The sequence below is a fragment of the Physeter macrocephalus genome, chromosome 7, assembly GCF_002837175.3.
Source record: "Physeter macrocephalus isolate SW-GA chromosome 7, ASM283717v5, whole genome shotgun sequence".
Classification (NCBI taxonomy): domain Eukaryota; kingdom Metazoa; phylum Chordata; class Mammalia; order Artiodactyla; family Physeteridae; genus Physeter; species Physeter macrocephalus.
In genome coordinates this window covers 72823342-72842193 of record NC_041220.1, presented here as the reverse complement: position 1 = coordinate 72842193, position 18852 = coordinate 72823342, and the positions used below count along the sequence as shown (strand labels likewise).

Below are 18852 nucleotides of genomic sequence, written 5' to 3'. Positions count from 1 at the left end.
GTGCCATCGCGCTTTTTGTGAGTCCCAGCGAGAGAATGCGAAGGGGAGAGGCAGGACCAAAGTTGAGGCGAATCCAGTGGCATGCCGATGGGTCTCCAGGTGCGAGCTCTGAAAGTGACGGGAGGATGTGACGGGAGGCATAGGAGGGAGAGGGGTAAACGCAGCACCCTAGAAATATTGAAGACAAAATTGGACCCCAAATAAATGATTTACTGAGAGGCATGTCATTTCCTTGCATTTTATTTTTTTTAATAAATTTATTTATTTATTTTTGGCTGCAGTGGGTCTTCGTTGCTGCGCTCAGGCTTTCTCTAGTTACAGAGGGTGGGGGGCTACTCTTCCTTGCAGAGCGCGGGCTCTAGGTGCGTGGGCTTCAGTAGCTGTGGCGCAAGTGGTTAGCTGCTCCAGGGCATGTGGGATCTTCCCGGACCAGCGCTCAAACCCATGTCTCCTGTATTGGCAGGTGGATGGATTCTTAACCACTCTGCGACCAGGGAAGCCCCTTGCATTTTATTTTGTAGTTTTCTGATGCGGAGATAATGTAGGAGCTATTGGTATGGTTGACTGTAGGTATGTGACCTCAGAAGAGCTTGAATGAGAATATAATACCAAGATAAGTCGACTTTCAATTCAACTGACTCTTTCCTGCAAGATCTTTTGCCGCAATGGGGGAATTAAAAAGCGAATAAGGTAAGAAGGTCCTCAGGGTTTGGGGGTAAGCGCACGGTCTAGTAAGGACTCATCAATAGCAGTGCTAGGAGGGGCAGGAGAGAGGGCCAATGAAATGGTTTTGGTTGGGGTGTGGGGCATCCTGGATAGCTTTCAGGGTGAGAAGATCTTAGAACGATGTCTTCGTTAAGCTCTTTATGTTTACAGTATGAGATTTAAGTTTTCATAGAGGAAACAAAATGGGGCCAAGGTAGGACATAGTTTTTATTTTGTATCTTTGAAGAGGTCCTTAGTATATTATGTGGCATCTTTTCTGCTTAACTGTGGAGGCCTATTTTAGGAAACAGAAATGTTCCTAACTTTTTTATTTCTATCTCCAGCTGGCAAGAATGAGTCCAACATTTCCAAGCAAGATTGTTCTTTTTCCCTTGTTTACTTTATCCAGACTCTAGCCAAAAAGATTCATCTCAAGGTATTACTTATTCACGATTGCTTTCCATTATAATATGCTTATAGTAGTTTTGTTAAAAATCACAAGGTCTAGGGCTTCCCTGGTGGCGCAGTGGTTGGGAGTCCGCCTGCTGATGCAGGGGACACGGGTTCGTGCCCCGGTCCGGGAGGATCCCGCATGCCGCGGAGCGGCTGGGCCCGTGAGCCGTGGCCGCTGAGCCTGCGCGTCCGGAGCCTGTGCTCCACAACGGGAGAGGCCACAGCGGTGAGAGGCCCGCGTACCACACACACACACACAAAAATCACAAAGTCTAAGGATAGTACATGAATGGGGGGAAATTGGTCCATGGGGGATGTACTTAACTTGGCTGTAAGATGTGCAAAGGGTAGGACCTAGATTTAAATCTCTGTCAGTTGGTTAGATTATTAGAAGCTTTTCTAGCACTCAACCAGTTAAGACCTGAATAAGGGTAAATAGAAATAAATAAGTTTTCAATTAAAAATTGGTTGCCTTATTTTTTTGGCAAGAGTTTTATTGAGATATAATGCATATGCCATACAATTAACCCATTTAAAGTGCACAATTTGATGGGTTTTAGTGTATCATGAGTTGTGCCACCATCACCACAATCAATTTTAGAACATTTTCATCACCCCAAAAAGAGACTCCCTTTTCATTAGCAGTCACTGCTTACATTTTCCCTCCCCCAGTCCCTGGAAACCACTAATCTTCATCTGTGTAGATTTGCCTATTCTGGATATTTCATATAAATGGAATCAGAAATTAGTCTTTTGTGACTGGCTTCTTTCGCTTGGAATATTTTTAAGGTTTATTTATGTTGTAGTACCAGTACTTCATTTATTTTTATTGCCAAAAAATATACCATTTTATGAATATATACCACATTTTATGTGTCCATTCAGGTTGTTTCCCTTTGGGGGCTGTTACAAATAATGCTGCCATGAACAGTAGTGTACGAGTTTGTGTCGGGGCATGTGTTTTCATTCCTCTTGAGTATATGCCTAAGGGTGGAATTGCTGGGTCATATGCTAACTCTTATATTTAACCTTTTGAGGAAATGCCAGACTTTTTCCAAAGCCACACTTTTTCCAAAGTGGCTGTACCATTTTACATTCCCACGAGTGATGGGGGAGGGTTCCAGTTTCTCCACATTCTCATGGGTATGAAGTGGTATCATTGTGGCGGTTGCCCTTTTTTAAGGACTCAAAGTTTGTAAGAAACTTGCTAGAGGATGCTCCTTGAGTGCAGAGACAATGTCTAAGGTGAATTTGTTTTCAATCCCTGGCGCACAAATAGATACATGTGTTTCTGCTGCATTGTTTCCTGATAATGTGGCTCCCACATTATTCTGACAATATTCTTCTAATTATTAATTACAGATGAATTACAGAAAACTGCTATGTTGCAGAACTGATTTACTTAAATGTAGACCTGCTAAATAAAAATAACCCACTTACTTTACAGAAGCCACAAGGGGTCGCTGCTCTGGGTATTCTTAGTGTACGTGTGTGGGGGGTGTGTGGGGGGGGGGTGGTACGCGGGCCTCTCATTGTTGTGGCCTCTCCCGTTGTGGGGCACAGGCTCCGGACGCGCAGGCTCAGTGGCCATGGCTCACGGGCCCAGCCGCTCTGCAGCATGTGGGATCCTCCCGGACCGGGGCACGAACCCGTGTCCCCTGCATCGGCAGGCGGACTCTCAACCACTGCGCCACCAGGGAAGCCCATCTTAGTGTACTTTTGGATAGGGAAGTATGCAGTGCCTTATAAATGGAATCATTGATTTTGAGTTGTATTTATGTATTTTTACATTGGCTTATAAGTTTTACATGCTTTTTGTTGCTATTTTTTATTGTTTTACTGGTGACATAGAAGTTCTCAATTTAATCATTTGATTACATCTTTGCTTCCTTTGATAGCTTCATATCCAATGATTAAACCTTTTCACTGCTGTTCACATAATGAACTGTTGTGATTACTGCATATGTAAATGAGGATATGTCAGCTGTATTAAAGATGTTATTTGTCAAAAGCATTGACCAGTGCAGAAAGTAATTTAAAATAAAATATCTCTTTTCAGGAATTATATTCTTGGAGATGTTGGAAAAAGATTCCTGGGTCTTGGAAGATAATTACTAGAAATATGCAGGGGAGGTAGTATATCTTTCTTTTTTTAATGTATTAAGTATTCCTGGAATGAAAGCAGTGAATTGGAAGGGGAGGATTGTCCAAGTGAAAAATGGATTTATAAAGGCTTGAGTGAAATCTAATTTTCTGTTTTGTGGTATAGAATCTCCTTAATTGGTTACTTGGGGGAAATAATAGTAACAGCTAATGCTTATTGAGTGGTTACATGTAAGACATTGTACTAAGTGTATTATACACACATACACACAGTTTTTTGTTTTTGTTTTAAACACTTATTTCTCTCAACAACCCTATGGAAGTAAATAGACTTTTTGCCTTCTAGGACTGGTATCATCCTTATTGAATACCTACCTTTTTGTCAGATTTTTAGCTAGTTTTACATTTATTTGTCATCCTGATATAATAAAATGTATTTCTAGTGACTGACATATTCTTGCTGAATTTTTCATCCTTTTAGTTCTCTGGGGGTTCTTCTGCTTCAGAAAGCCTTGGGGTCTTGAAATTATTGGTGATTAAATATAAAGACAGTTCTGAACCTGATCCTTTCCCAAGAATTTTAGACCTTTTCAGCTAATTTATAAGTTGTGCATTTTAGTTTTTGGATATGGATTGTGACCTTCTGTGTTAGTTGTTTATTGCTGTGTAACAGATTACTCAATATTTGGCAGTTTAAAACAACAAACACTTACAGAACATTGGGGAGAGGAGGTAGAAGAGAGACAGCAGCTTCCAAACTGTCTCAGTTGGCAACCCTGTGTTCCCTGATGCCTGTTGGCTAAAGGCTTCAGTTCTTCTTCACCATTTGAACCTGTCCATGGGCTGCCTGAGTGTCCTTACCGCATGATAGCTGGCTTTCGGACACTGGTCCAAGAGAGAAAAGCCAAGATAGAAGGTTGTCTTTTAATAGTCTTCAAAGTGACAAAACACCAACAGGACCCTATTCTGTTGGTCCTGGTATGGTATAGGTGGGCAGTATACAAAGGTGTGACTACCAAGGGGTAGAGGATCATTGGAGACCATCTTGGAGGTTGACTACCACACTTTAATTAAATACTTTTTTTAAAAAAACTGTTTCAGTTTATTAAATCAAGAGATTTAATATTTGACCCTCAAGTCAGATAATTAGAAGTATGAGAGCACATGATCCAAATAAGTGCTCTCTTTGCTACGGTGCATGGTTTCTTTCTCGCCTATGTATATATAAACTACTTAAGTGGTGCTACGTTCATTTTGGAAAGTTTCTAAGGAGTTTATAAGAAAGTTCAGTTTATAGTCAGAATCTTCTGCCTTAATTAAATATTGTTTTTCTCAGACCCATTTCCCCTCTCCCAATTCCTCCTAGGTGGAGGCGGTTAGAGAAGCTGGTGGCACTACACTACAGATAGAAATTGTGTGTCCCCTTCCTCTATTATCTTGCTTGGTGTTCAGATTGACTTGGAAGAGTTGAAATTTCTGTTTAGAGTTTTCCAAGGAATGTAGTCCAGTTACTTATAGGCAATTACACAAATATTTGACATAGGTTGGAGTAAAGATACAAATATGCAGCAGCAGACTTAGAACAATTTGCCCTTTTCCCCCAAAGTTTGATTTTTATCCAATAGGGTGAGTATACTTCTTTTCTTTCTGCTACTTTCCCCCCCACCATGGGCTTTGTCCCTCTTAATGAGCAAAACATAGACCTCATCAAGAAGTCACAGTGTTCCAAATTGGCATTGAACAAATGTTCAGTGTTCCAAATTGAATTCTAATTAGTTCCTGAGATTTGTAATCTTTTGAGTCTTTTCCCATTATTACTGCTTAAAAATTCTTTGTTAGCAGAGACGACTTTCCCCCTTTTCCTTTAAAGCTTTAGTGCTTCTGATCATTGGAAACCTTGTCTGATAACAAAAACATTACATATAAAGCAAGGCATAACCAGTTTGGGAATGTATTAAGGTATGGTTACCCTTCCCATATCAGGCTTGATGTTGAGAAGACGACACCTCCAGGTTAGCGTAAGGTAACCTGTGCAAAGTAGTAAATGATATGCTTGAAATTATCTTTGTTATGGGTTTTTTCCAATCATAGTAAAATTGGAGGTCTTATCTGTTCTATGTGAGAGAATTGAAAACTATAAAAATGTGCATTTATTACGTATTTTTTAAAAGGAACTAAGCAATAAAAACTTTAAGACTAGAGCTTAAGTTGAAAATAAGAAAGTATAAATGTCCAATGATTAAACTTTTCCACTGCTGTTCACATCATGATTTGTTGTGATTAATGTATGTGGATGAGGACATAATGAAAAAAAATCATGAGGTTTATAGATAAAATGTGGTTTTTGAACATTGACTTGCCTATAAATGTTTTTCATTTTAGGAATAAAATTGAAGGGTGTTTTTCTTAGAGAACACCATTTGTCAGAGTTATCAGGAATTTGAAGATTTATATAAGGTAAGAGGTTTATAAACTTTTCAGTTTTGACAAAAGAAGACAAAAAATCAAATCTGAGCAAAAAATTGGATATTGTATTCATTATATATTGAGCATAATGTGGATATCGTATTCAATTGAAATTTTTCCTTATTTTTTCAGCTTTCAAAGATAACAAATACTATTTCAAAAATAATATAATTTTCCAAATCAATAGACTTGATTCAGCATAGGCAGTTGGGTGGGTGGGGGGGTAGGACTTTTAACCCTGACAGTCATCTTTTCTTAAAAATAATACAATTCTTTCAGGCCCTGAATTAGAGATCATATGTTCTGGGATTTAAATTTGCTGAATTATTGGATATTCTGTAAATCATTGTTTGGTGTGCCAGTGGACGACCATCCTATAACTTGAGCGTTGTTCAAAAATAGCAGATAGGCCGGTGGTCAGAAGCTAAGAATCTCAAATCTAATACCAGATTAATCTGTCATTAATCAGGTGTGTAATCTTGGGGTGTTTTTCAAATTGGAGGAATATAAAGCGGAAAAATTTTTGTGAATACTCGATGTTGATTTAAGTTAATTTTAATTTAAGTTAATTTTCTATTTCTTAAAGTTGATATAAACTTTGTTTATTGCCCTTAATGAAAAGATTTACAAAATAAATGCATTCGAAAACAAAATTTAAACATTAACGGGGTGGATGCTACTGTTTTGCAGAAGTAAACATAGTACTGGCTGCTATCCAGTAAACTTTATATACATACAGTCTTGTGCCTTGTGATGACTGTAAAGTTTTACAATCTGGACAGCAGTATGGTTGTCCAGAACTTTACTCTTTTGCAGACCTAAATATTATTGAAATGAGGGAAGGGGGCCTAAATTCACAAAAGGATGCCTTTGGACTGTCTGCAAATCCTTATTTGAAGAATTCTATATTACATTACCTCCAAACAGTCCTCTAGCTCCAGTGAGTAATTCAGAGTCTTGGAATTAACATTCTTTTGAGAAAAACTGAAGTTTTTATTTGATCTAGGATTTGGCTTGGCTAGTAGTTAACTAAATTGGGTTAAAAGTTGACTGTTTTTTTTAACTACCAATACAAGTTTTTCTTTTTAGATACAGGTAGTCCTTACTTTGCACCATTTCACCATGAGTGAATATCAGTTTTCACAATGTAGTTAAACAACACCTGACCCACAACAACACAGCTGAACTTTTAGTTGTCACAGTATTAACTGAATTATTGCATAAACTTTGCTACTGGCTCTTTATTGCAAAATCATTATGCAAAGAAAAGATGTGCCTCATGAACAGTAACAATTACATCACTTCTTTCAAAGTCTTGGTGATTGGTCACTGAACATCTATTAATTACACACAGATAGTAAAGCATATAGTTGCCTCCTTGTCTCCTAGGGATAAACCCATGTGAGATTTTACAAAAATAGAAAATCAGAAGAGGGAATTGGTCAACAAATATGACAGAATAGCAAAGAAATGAAAAGTGATAATACTGGAAGTGAAATTAGATGTGGTTAGACTTGAAAAGGGCCACAGCAAAGCAAAGATAGGATGAGACCTCTAGGCCTACATGAAGCTACAGTACAAGCCACATTTTAAAAGTCTGATGAATACAAAAACAACGTAAAGTTGCTTCCACATCTTTTCGTTTAAATTGTACTAGGAACAGAAAGCCGCTGGTGGTTGAAATGGAGCATTTACTTCTTTGGATTGAGGACTGTAATCAAAAACAAATCCCAGTCAGTTTGGCATTGAAGTTAGTTGCTGCATTGAAGGAAAATGGTAATTACAAGGACATCTATTTACTGCCAGTAAAGGCTGGTTTCCTTGTTTTCAGAAGTCAACATGAATTGATTAATGTTAAGCTACCTGGTGAAGCTACAAGCTCAGATAAGGATGCTACTGTGAAACTGGCACTCAAGATTCCAAGAATTACAGGCAGTCCTTGCTTTGCACAGTAATGAGAGACTGTACTATGCAAAAAACTGCAGGATTTGGATGGTATATAAATGGAGTCAGAAGATAAAGATGATCCTGGGAATGTGGACACTGGTGCCATTCAGGAAATAGTTCTAGATACGCAGGAGGCAGAACGTAGTGAAGGCGAATATAAAGTTTTACGTGAGTAAAGCAGTTGTAAAGGATGAACATGTCTCAGAAGTCATGCTGTTGAAAAACTTCACATTGAAGGAACTTTCAGAGATGTTTCATGACATTGACAGCACAAAGGATAAAATTTTGGAAGCTGATTCAAACTTAGAAAGGAGTATGACAGTTTGCCAAGGCAGAGATAAGATGCTCACTCCATGTTATAAGTCATATAATGTGAAGAAAGCAAACACTTTTCAAACTACTTGATACATTTTTTATAAAGGAATAAACCATTATAATTTTCAGTGTTTCTAGTGGTTTGTTTTGGGGTTTTGTTTGTTTGGGGGGGGGTTGTTTGGTTTTTGGTTTTTCGGGTTTTTTTTTTTTTTTTTTTTTGCTGCACTGCATGGCTTGTTGGACCTTAGTTCCCCTACCAGGGATTCAATCTGGGCTCCAGCAGTGAAAGCGCGCCAAGTCCTAACCACTGGACCGCCAGGGAATTCCCAATGTTTCGTTTTAAATATTAATTTTACTATATTACATCTATAACCAACACCAAGAGGGTTTTTAATGTTTTGGCAAATTTTAAGGTTACAGAATAATCATAGATTGTTAATCCCATAGATCAAGACTTTGCAGTTTCAGCTTGCATAGTCAAAGCCAGAACTGCCTGCATTTAAAACAATCTAAGGAGTCTTTGCATTCAACCAGATATAAATACATCAAGTTTAGAAACCACTGTATTTTAGCCTTATAACCATATATATTATAATTGACATTTTTCACATTGTCTTTGTATGCTACTACATCAAGGCTTTGAAATAAAAATTTATAATACTAAATGTCTCATTTGGACTTTGAGCATTAATCCATTTGTAGGCAAAATCCTGTCTAATAGAATAGGGGTTGGCAAACTTTACTGTAAAGGGCCATATAGTAAATATTTTAGGCTTTGCAGGCCATATAGTCTCTAGCAAATACTCAAGTTTGCCCTTGTAGCACCAAAAACAGCCATAGACAATAACATAAACCATTTAGCATGGCTCTGTTCTAATAAAACTTTGTGGATACAAAAATTTGAATTTCATGTAATTTTCTCATGAAACATTTTTCTTTTGCCATTCTTAGCTCACAGGGCCTACAAAAGGGGGTTCTGGGGTGGAGAGGTTTGCAGTTTGATTTATGCAATAGGGACATGTAATTGAACTGTGCGATTGTATACCAAAGAATGTAACCACTGCTTGCATCATTGAGTTTTGAGAAAGTTGTTCTTATGAATACTTTTCCATACCATTGTACGCTTCCAGGTAGTAGGGCGGGGGATCTTTGGGGAATGGGGCAGTAGGAAATTCAATGTTTCTTTTCACTTGATTCAAATGATGTTCCCACTTTTAAGTCAGGGATTTCTGACACCTTTTTAGGTAAACTAGTCCTTGCAGCGGTAAGTAAAACTGAAAGGCTTTTCAGAATTCTAGAAATTAGCAACTGTATCCTAAGACTCTTGAGCAGGTCTACTTCAGCCCTACAGAAATAAATTTGCTTTTTAAACGGAACCAGAAGTATAAAACGCTAAAAGGGTGTTGGAAGGAGTACAGTGAGTAAAAAATGTGCCTACTGTCTTAAATAAGAGTGTTTGCTATATTTTGCTTTGTGTGTGCAAAAAAGAGAAACTACTTCCAGTGAAGGTGTTTAGAAAAGACCATTGACTGGTGTAATGGGAAGAGAACTATACAGGTTCTGTACTTTAGCAAGTGATTTTCCTCTGGCTTTACTTTGTTCGCTGTGAAATAATTCTTCCGTAAACTAGAAACAACATCCAGGCAACACACTAATTAGATGCCAGACTCTGGTGAAACTAGTATAGTTAAAGTGACTGAAGGCACATGCTAACAGATCTCAAATAGTTCCGCAGCATACTAACTGGAATACCTTATTTACCCCAGTATGCCTCTTTAGAGTAACAAATCAAGTACGTCCACAACAGCCTTTGGGTATAAACAGATCCGTTTGGTTTTAAAGAAGTCTCAATAAGCAATACTGTAGAACCAAGTAAGCAATTTTAAGAGCCCATTCACAGTTACGGTTGCTGCAATAAGGCCCTTGCAGCCCGATTTTCGGTGGCTGGTCGCGTTGGCAGTGTTGCGGGGGCTGCTGACGTTTCACAGGACCGGTGCTACGTGGCGTTCCTGCGGGCCGGGGCTCTTCCGCTAGGCAGCGACGCCCAGCAGGATTTTCCTTTTCGCGTAGTCCTGGCCGCCACCGCACGCCACCGCCGAGAACCGATCCTTAACCTCACGGGAGCGCGCGCGCCGCGGGAGCGAGCCCCCTCCTCCACCACTGCTCCCGGAAGTGCCGTGGCCGGCCGCGCGCCGGGGCGGGCGGGGCGAGGCGTCGTTCCCGGAAGCGTCGGACAGCCGGCTGGGCGGGGTTGCGGCTGCCACGTTGGAGCGGAACGTGGAGGTGGCCCTGGGCAGGAGGAGGGGCGGCGGCGAATGCTGGGAGAGTCCGACGAGCGCGGCGGTGCCGTAGGAACCGGTCGCCGGGGGTCCCCGCCAGGTGTGTCCGCCTGTCCCCTTCTTTCCTCTTTGAGGGCCCTGGGCCCTTCAGGGAGAGCCCGGGCCAACGCTGGTATCCCAGCCTCGGTCTCCGCTGGTCGCCGCCAGACTGCGGCCCGGTCTCTGGTGGAGGCGCGCCCCGGTCTTCGTTTCGGTCTCGGCGGGTCAACGCCTGGCGTCACGGCTTCTTCGGGGATCGCCCGGTCCGCATCCGCCGAGGTTTCCACTGCTGAGCAGAGGCGCCCCTGAGGCTTGCGACAGGGTGTCCTGCCGGCGCCCGTAGCTGGCGTCTGAGGTTAGGAGACCTTCAGATCCTTGTGCACAAAGAGGTGCGGTCCCCAAGGGCGAGGGAAGGAAACAAACCTCAGGATTACTTTGGCTGACGTTAGTTTGGTTGGGATTTTTTGTTGCTATTTGAGCTGTTGCCAGATTTAAAGGTTCGTAGGTTTTAACTATGGCTATTGTCATTTAACCAGGATTGGATATTTTAAGGGCAGTAGTCGCCGGTCGCAGCCTATACCTCGAAGGAAGTATCATTTAGTGTTGTTTTTGCTAATAAGTTACTATCATACGAGGTTAAATTACGGGGCAGGTGTAAAATAAATCAAAACATTGCCTGGGCTTATGAGCATTATAAACTTTTCCGTGAGCTCAAGGAACTAATTTTACCTAGGTCATTCTGAAGTTGCATTGATGGTCTGTGACAAATCCTTCCTCCTAAACTGTCTTTCTAACCACAGAAAACTGAAATTTGATTGTCTTTGTGGGCAACTGTAACTCTATTTAATCAATAATTATGAGCCTCGTCCTTGTTTCATGCTGTCTTAAGTTTTCTGTACATAACGATTGTTCTAGAGTTGGCTAAAGTTTACTTACCTTTTCTTAGTGGTTCTTCTGTGCTCCTGGTTTCTCATTGTCCCTTAATTACAGCTCTGAGAAAGTTTCGTAGACTCTAAGAACTTTTGGATAAGTTGAAGTGTTTTTGTTGTTGTGAATTTCTGTTACACAAATCTAAGTTTACTTAGGAAATGTGAGATTTTGAATGGATTTACAATTATATTCCTTAATTGTATATAAGCAAGTTCTTTTCTGAAACTAATAGCATAAGAACGGAAAGAAATTTTTGTAGACTGTAAAGAGCAATGATTTTCAACCTTTTGGGATTCCACTCTCTTTTAAGGATCTGATGAAACCATTGGATCATCTTCCTAGAAAAATGCACATATACACACGGATAGGATTTTCTGTATATTTTCATGAGGTTTACAAATCCCAAATTAAAGATTCTTGTAAGTTGGTATTATTAAATTGATTTTTCAATTGTTTTTAGAAGTGTTGTCATTCTTAAATAAGTTAATTTCAGCTCAGAAAGTTTTGTTTATTAAGACTGCAGATAAGCGTTACACCATTTAGTTCAGTTTTGTTTATTAAGACTGCAGATAAGTGTGACACCATTTAGTTCACCAATGCACAGTTGCTTCTTTGATTTGGTTTTTGTTGAGTGAGATGAGCCTAGAACATCAATAACATTAAACAAATCCTCTAGAACAAATGTGCCCATCCATAATGAGGTATTTTGCCCACACAAGATGGATTTTTACTAAAGACAGTGGCAGCTAGGGATTGTGTTCCTGGTTTGGGAGTCAAAGTTTCCAGTTCTGTTACCTCTTTCACTTTTTACTTTCTGGTTTAGGTCAGCTCTATATGTAGCTTTGTAAGGTTGGTATTTTTTTAGAGAAAAGTGCCGTTGGGTTTTAGTGTTGCTTCACAAAATTAGCATTTAGAAAATGCAGAAAGAAAAAAAGTTTTCACTTAACTGCACACAATTGCTGTGGAGGGAAACTTGGATGAATAAATAAAAGTTTTCCAGATCATATATTTTCTTCAGTAGATGTATTCTTTTGAAGATTCAATGGGGTAAACATTTTAAATTGTGACTTTTGTATTAGCTGCCATTTACAAGCATTGATCGACCAGGCGCCAGGAACTGTTCTCTGTGAATTCTCACAACAAACCTATGGCGTACTTTTATTACAGTTATTTTACCAAATGGTTAGCCAAGACACACATAGATAAAGTTACATGCTTAAAGTCAGAGCTAGGACATGGTGAAGCTGGAATTTAAACCAAGGATGTCGGCTCCAGTCTCCATACTTTTAACTGCTGTGCTATAGATACTGTCTTATAGGGGGTATATGTAAACAAATCATTGTTCTCACAATTTTCTTTTAATATTTTCACAACTATGTTCTGTGTAAAATAGTCTTGAATGAAACAAATCTACATAGTGTGAATTCTAATCACATACAATATTGAAAAAAATTACACAAAGTTTTTAAAGCAAGTCTCACTTGGGAAATACACATTTTAATCTAAGACTTCTTTCTTCATATTTTCAAGAGAACTAGTTACAACTAAATGGTCATTTTTAAGAGAAGGAAATACACATGTATCTAGATGAAGCTGTATTTCCATAGTATTCTTAATAGTTTTGAGAATGATTGTAATATGTAGTTTATGGTAGTCTTGTCTAATTAGATTCAGACCGCTTAATGTAGTTCTAGGCCATTTGTAGTAGAGTGATTTGATGTTTTTTTAAACAACAGTATTTAAGCCTTATGTTCAGTACAGGTTCATAAGTGGAACTGCTTCTGGTGGAACACTGAGTACTAAGGCCAAGAAATAGACTTTATAAATGCTTTGAATTCCCACTTAACCATTTTTTTTTTTTTTGTGCTATGCGGGCCTTCCTCTGTTGTGGCCTCTCCCGTTGCGGAGCACAGGCTCCAGACGCTGCATCGGCAGGCGGACGCGCAACCACTGCGCCACCAGGGAGGCCCCCCACTTAACCATTTTATGTTCTTGTGAATTTGTCTCTCTTTCAGTAGATGTTACACATTAACTAAGTGTTCATGAATTCAGTAGCCCTTGTTGTACCTGTACTCCTAAAGATACTGTAATTATATTCAATTGGGTTTTAAAAAATATATATATATGTAGCTATTTTGTTTTCACTTTTAGAAATTATTCTAAAGGCATTTTAGTGCTTTCCCCTATTTTTAAAATAAGTTAAGTTTTAAACAGTGAAGAATTTAAAAATTAAATATTTTACTTGAAATTGGTCTTTCTAGCTCATCAGTCTTTTTGTATTCCCATAAATACAGACATTTAAAATCAATCAAGCAAAACTGTCTGTGTATCTCACTCTGTGCTAAGCAATTCTGAGTCCAAAAAGGGTAAAAGCTGTAACACTTGATTGAAAAAAAAGACAGTATTTATCGATTTGGTGAGACAAGATGATATATAAAACAGTTGGTAAAACAGGCAATGGGAAAATATGTAAAGAATATGTACTAATAGAATGTTATAAAGTTTTATTAAAATAAATAAGACACTTTATTGTAAGATGCTTGAAGTGTGGTACAGACTAATGTAGAGAGTTAAGAGACTATTTAGATCAGTGTGGATTGGACCAGTAGGGCAGATTTCATGAAGGACCTGGGATTTGAACTTATTATTAAAGACAATTGGCTGAGAGGAAAAAGAGGGCATTTCATATAAAGAAAATAGGCCTCTTTTTCACTTCTTAGAAAATTGGGATTTTTTTTTTCCTTTTTTCTTCACAATAATCTTAGGAAACTAGATGTGCAGTTTTCTTGATTAATCTCATGATAGTAATAATCTTTAAAGTAGTTAGCATATTAAAACACATTTTAATTTATATGCTCGGCATTGTGTTTGGACCTCTGTAAAATACATTATCTCATTTCAACCTCACAATATCCCCTGAGGTAATCACTCTTAACCCCATCTTACAAATGTAGGTAGGAATTGGGGCTCAGAGAAGTCAAATAATGTGTCGAAGGTGTCAAAAGTAGCAGAGCCAGTATTCAAGTTGAGGATTAACTCCAGGGGCCCTGCCTCTAAGCTATGTGATTCAACCTTCTAATCCACTTTTGCCTAAACTAGGCTGTTTCTAAAATACATGTCTTCTTCCCTTAATTTCATCATGCATTGTAGTTTCTTTGCCATTCATTATTTCTCCTAAATGTTAATATTTCTTCTATGATTAAAATTGAATACTTGAGCTTGTTGTAATAACAGTAAGAGCTTGAACTCTGGAGCTAAACTTCTGAGTTCAAATCTTGGCTCTGCCCTTTGCTAGTGTGTTCAAATTATTTAATCTTTCTGTGCCTTCATTTTATTATCTGTAAAATGTTCATCAAGTATAAACAATTTGGACATGTAAGACTCAGGGCATGTTTTTAGTCTAAGGCCCTTTTAAGGAAACTGTTAGAGGATGAACTTCATCCTCCAGAGATGAGTAAGAAAACTGGCAAGAGTACTGTTGGAGAACATTGAGTATATTTAACTACAATAGACCTGAGGCTAAAACAAAAGTCGGAATAAGGAAGAAAGAATAAAATGTACATGTTAAATATCTGATGATGTAGGAATTGTTCATAAAAGTAAAAAAATTAAGAGAACTGGGAAGTAAGAAGAAAATTGGAGGTAGAATAAGTTTGTGGATTGCCTAATCTATAATGACTAGGAGTCAAAGAACATTTAAAGCTGACAAATCAGTTAGTAGAAGTATAAGCATATTTAACAGTACAAAGGTAAACACTGAGAAAGATAATACTGTGATTATAACTGTGTAATGCAAGAGAGGCAGTAAGATTATATAAGCTAATTTTGTTAGTGCTCATAGTAGTTAACTGTGTAAAGAAATAGAGGATTAATAGTACTAATTGAAATTATTTAAAATTATAGTTACAAAGATGGAACCAGAAACTTATACTAGAACAAAAATACAAATCACTCTAATTATCAAAAAAATTAAAAATACACACACAAAAATAGATAACAGTGAAAGACATTTTTTAACATTACAAAACCAAACATAGCAGACTATGATAGAAATGAGAGTAACCATTTCTATCATATCAGTAAATTTTGAATATTATTAGCCAGTCTATTAAAAAATTTTCAAATTGGATCACTAAGCAAAACCTGATTTTTTTCACTGTATTCAAGATAGCCAGGGAAAACAAAATGGTTCAGAAGTTGAAAAGGCCAAAGAGCACACATAAAGGCAAATAAAAAGAAAGCTAGGCTGTTGATCTCAATATGAGACAAAGTGAAATTCAGGCCCAAAGGCATTATTTAAGATGAAAAATATCCTGTAAAGCTAAAATATGTATTTGACAGTGAACATTTAGCATTGTGAATATCTGTCTACCTATGTATTCAATATATAAATATGTAACTATGTACTGAATAACAAAGTAACTTTCATAAAGCAAGTTTTAGGAGATACCAGGAGAAATAGGCGCAAATGCACTAGTAGCAGGATACTTCTAATTTGCTGTTCTTGCTCCAGGACAGATCAAGTGGGGAAAAAAATAATAATAAGGATATAGAAGACTTGAACAATTAAGTCAGTAGGGTAGACTTGATTAACATATATTGAACTCTGAAAACAGAGCACCCCTTCATTTTAGGTCTCCTGGAACGTTCACAAAAACTTTCATAGGCCTCAAAGAAAACTTACATAAATTTCATAAACAAGAAATAGTACAGAAAAATCACAATGCAGTAAAAATAAAGGCCCCTCCACTTGGATATTAAATTCAAACTGTTGGATCAATGGAGAGTACAAATGGAAATTGTAAAATGGGTGATCATAGTGATGAAAACACTAGTAATGTATAGGATCCAGTTAAAGCAGTGCACAGAGAAAATTCAAAGCCTAAAGAAATAATAAAAATGGGTAAGTGAAGCATTTAACTAAAAAGTTAGAAAAAGAACAAAGTAAACCAAAAGAAGGTACAAGGAAGGAATTAATTAAAATAAATGCAGAAATTAATGAATTCAAAAACAAGAAAGTAGAATAAATAAATCCAAAATTTGGCTGTTTGTAAATACTCAGTAAGCAAGTCAGTAGCTAAGTTAATTTTTAAAAGGAGGATAGGGGAAAACAAAGCACAAATATTCTTAATAAACAAGGACTAATCACCATACACAGCACAAATTAAAAGAATTATGGGGGACTTCTCTGGTGGTCCAGCAGTTAAGACTCTGAGCTGCCAATGCAGGGGGCCCGGGTTTCATCCCTGGTCAGGGAACTAGATCCCACATGCCGCAACTAAAAAAAGATTCTGCATGCCGCAACTACAGATCCCCCATGCTGCAACAAAGATCCCACATCCCGCAACTAAGACCCAGCACAGCCAAATAAATAAATAAATAAATATTAAAAAATAATAACATTGAATAAAAGAATCATGAGTCTATGTTTGAGTCTAAACAAATAAATTAGAAAATTGTAAAAAAAAAAAAATAAAGGAATATCATAGAAAAATGTAATTTACAAAAAATGACCTTGAATAAAGAGAATTCAGGACTTCCCTGGTGGCGTTGTGGTTAAGAATCTGCCTGCCAATGCAGGGGACACAGGTTTGAGCCCTGGTCCGGGAAGATCCCACATACCACGGAGCAGCTAAGCCTGTGTGCCACTACTACTGAGCCTGCGTGCCACAGCTACTGAAGCCCGTGCGCCTAGAGCCTGTTCTCTGCAACGGGGGAAGCCACTGCAGTGAGAAGCTTGCGCACCGCAACAAAGAGTACCCCTCACTCGCCACAACTAGAGAAAGCCTGCGCGCAGCTACGAAGACCCAATGCAGCCTAATTAATTAATTTTTAAAAATGTCAAATAGATCAATATCCATAGAAGAAATAGAGAAGATTACCAAAGGAGTACTTTCCCCAAAAAAGCACCAGACCCAAATGTTTCACAGGAGAATTCTGTTAAATCTTTAAAGACCCAGTAATTCCAATGCTGTTATTGAAAGTGTTCCAGAACATAGAAAAAGAAGAAAAACTCCCACATTTGTTATGAAGCAAGTATAACATTGATACCAAAACCTGACAAAGACTGTACAAAAGAAGAAAACTATCGATTGAATCTCACTTAAGGCTCTAGGAGTGAAACTTTTAAACAAACAAAATCTAGCAGCACAGTAGTAGAACAATACATCATGGTCAAGAGAAGTTTATTCAGCATATGAAAAGATGGTTCAATATTAGGAAATCTGTTAGTGTAATTTGTTTTATTGGTAGACCTAGTGAGAAAAATCATATGGTCATCTTCAATTACCTAATGAAAAAGCATTTGACAAAATTCAACACCCAGTCTTTACGAATAGCATTCAGTAAAACAGTAATCATTGGCCATTTCCATATATATGTTTGTATATATATGTATATTGTACAGATATAAACGTGTGTATATATGTATATATACACACAAAAATATATGTATGTATATCTCAAATTCCAAAACCATGCTCAATGGTGATACAATAGGCTTTCTCACTGAAGAACAAAACAAGACAAGAAATATTGCTGTTATCACTGCTGTTGCATATGGTACTATTAGTACTAGCTAACTCACACAAGAGAAAGATATCAGAGGAATGACGATTTGAAATGAGGAAGTAACTGTCACTGTTGGCACATGGTATGAGTGTATATGTGGAAAACCCGACAGAATCTACTGAAGCACTACTCCAAGAAGAGAATTCAGTAAGATAGCAGAATTAAAAATGAATGTAAAGAAATCATTAGCCTTGGGCTTCCCTGGTGGTGCAGTGGTTGAGAGTCCGCCTGCCGATGCAGGGGATGCAGGTTCGTGCCCCGGTCTGGGAAGATCCCACATACCGCGGAGCGGCTGGGCCCGTGAGCCATGGCCGCTGAGCCTGCGCGTCCGGAGCCTGTGCTCCGCAACGGGAGAGGCCACAACAGTGAGAGGCCCGAGTACCAAAAAAAAAAAAGAAATCATTAGCCTTCATATAACAATAAGAACATAGACATTATAATGGAAGGAAAAAAAAGCCACAATTACAAACAAACCAAAAGAAAATACTTAGGAGTAAGCAAACCCAATATATCAAAAAAATTTCAAACAATACTGAAAGATAAAAAAGAAGGCTTAAATCAAAAGACACCAAGTTCTTGATAGGAAGATTCAACATTGTGTCAGTTCTCCATAAATTAATTTATTAATTTGGGTACAGGCTCAATAAAAACCACTAACGTTCTTTTTTTTCCCTGGAATTAGACAAAAACTATTCTGAAGTTTAGTTTAAAAAAAAAGTAATAGCAAGGAAAATGGGGTGGGGGTGTGTGCTGGGGAAGCAGTGGATAGGGGTTATTGAAATCATGCTCATATAAAGCCTCAGTATTTAAAACAGTGGCATGCCTAGCATGTAAATAAACAAATGGACATAAGGAATGGTAATCCCAAAATAAATGTAAATAAATACTGGAATATAAATCCTAACCTACATCCTACTATGTATAGGAGTATAAACCTAAATATTAAATCTAGAAATAAACCTAAATATGGAAGTTAGTACATGATAAACGTAATACCTAAAATTAGTAAGAAAAAACAACTTTCAGTAAATGGTTTTGGAGTAAT

At 37.9% G+C, this 18852-nt stretch overlaps 1 protein-coding gene across 5 annotated transcripts in view; it reads left to right on the top strand.

The window, feature by feature from the left end:
- The first annotated feature begins 11 nt into the window (after window positions 1–11).
- The window catches only part of SEC31A (SEC31 homolog A, COPII coat complex component), a 75953-nt gene continuing 57112 nt past the window's right edge, over window positions 12–18852 (top strand). Inside the window, exons 1-5 of one of the 5 annotated variants that reach the window (XM_024115370.3) lie at window positions 12–99; window positions 571–690; window positions 1050–1141; window positions 3218–3291; window positions 5644–5718. The gene's annotated coding sequence lies outside the window, so the exon portion shown is untranslated. The other 4 variants (XM_024115363.3, XM_028491987.1, XM_024115361.3 and 1 more) reach the window with 4 other exon arrangements.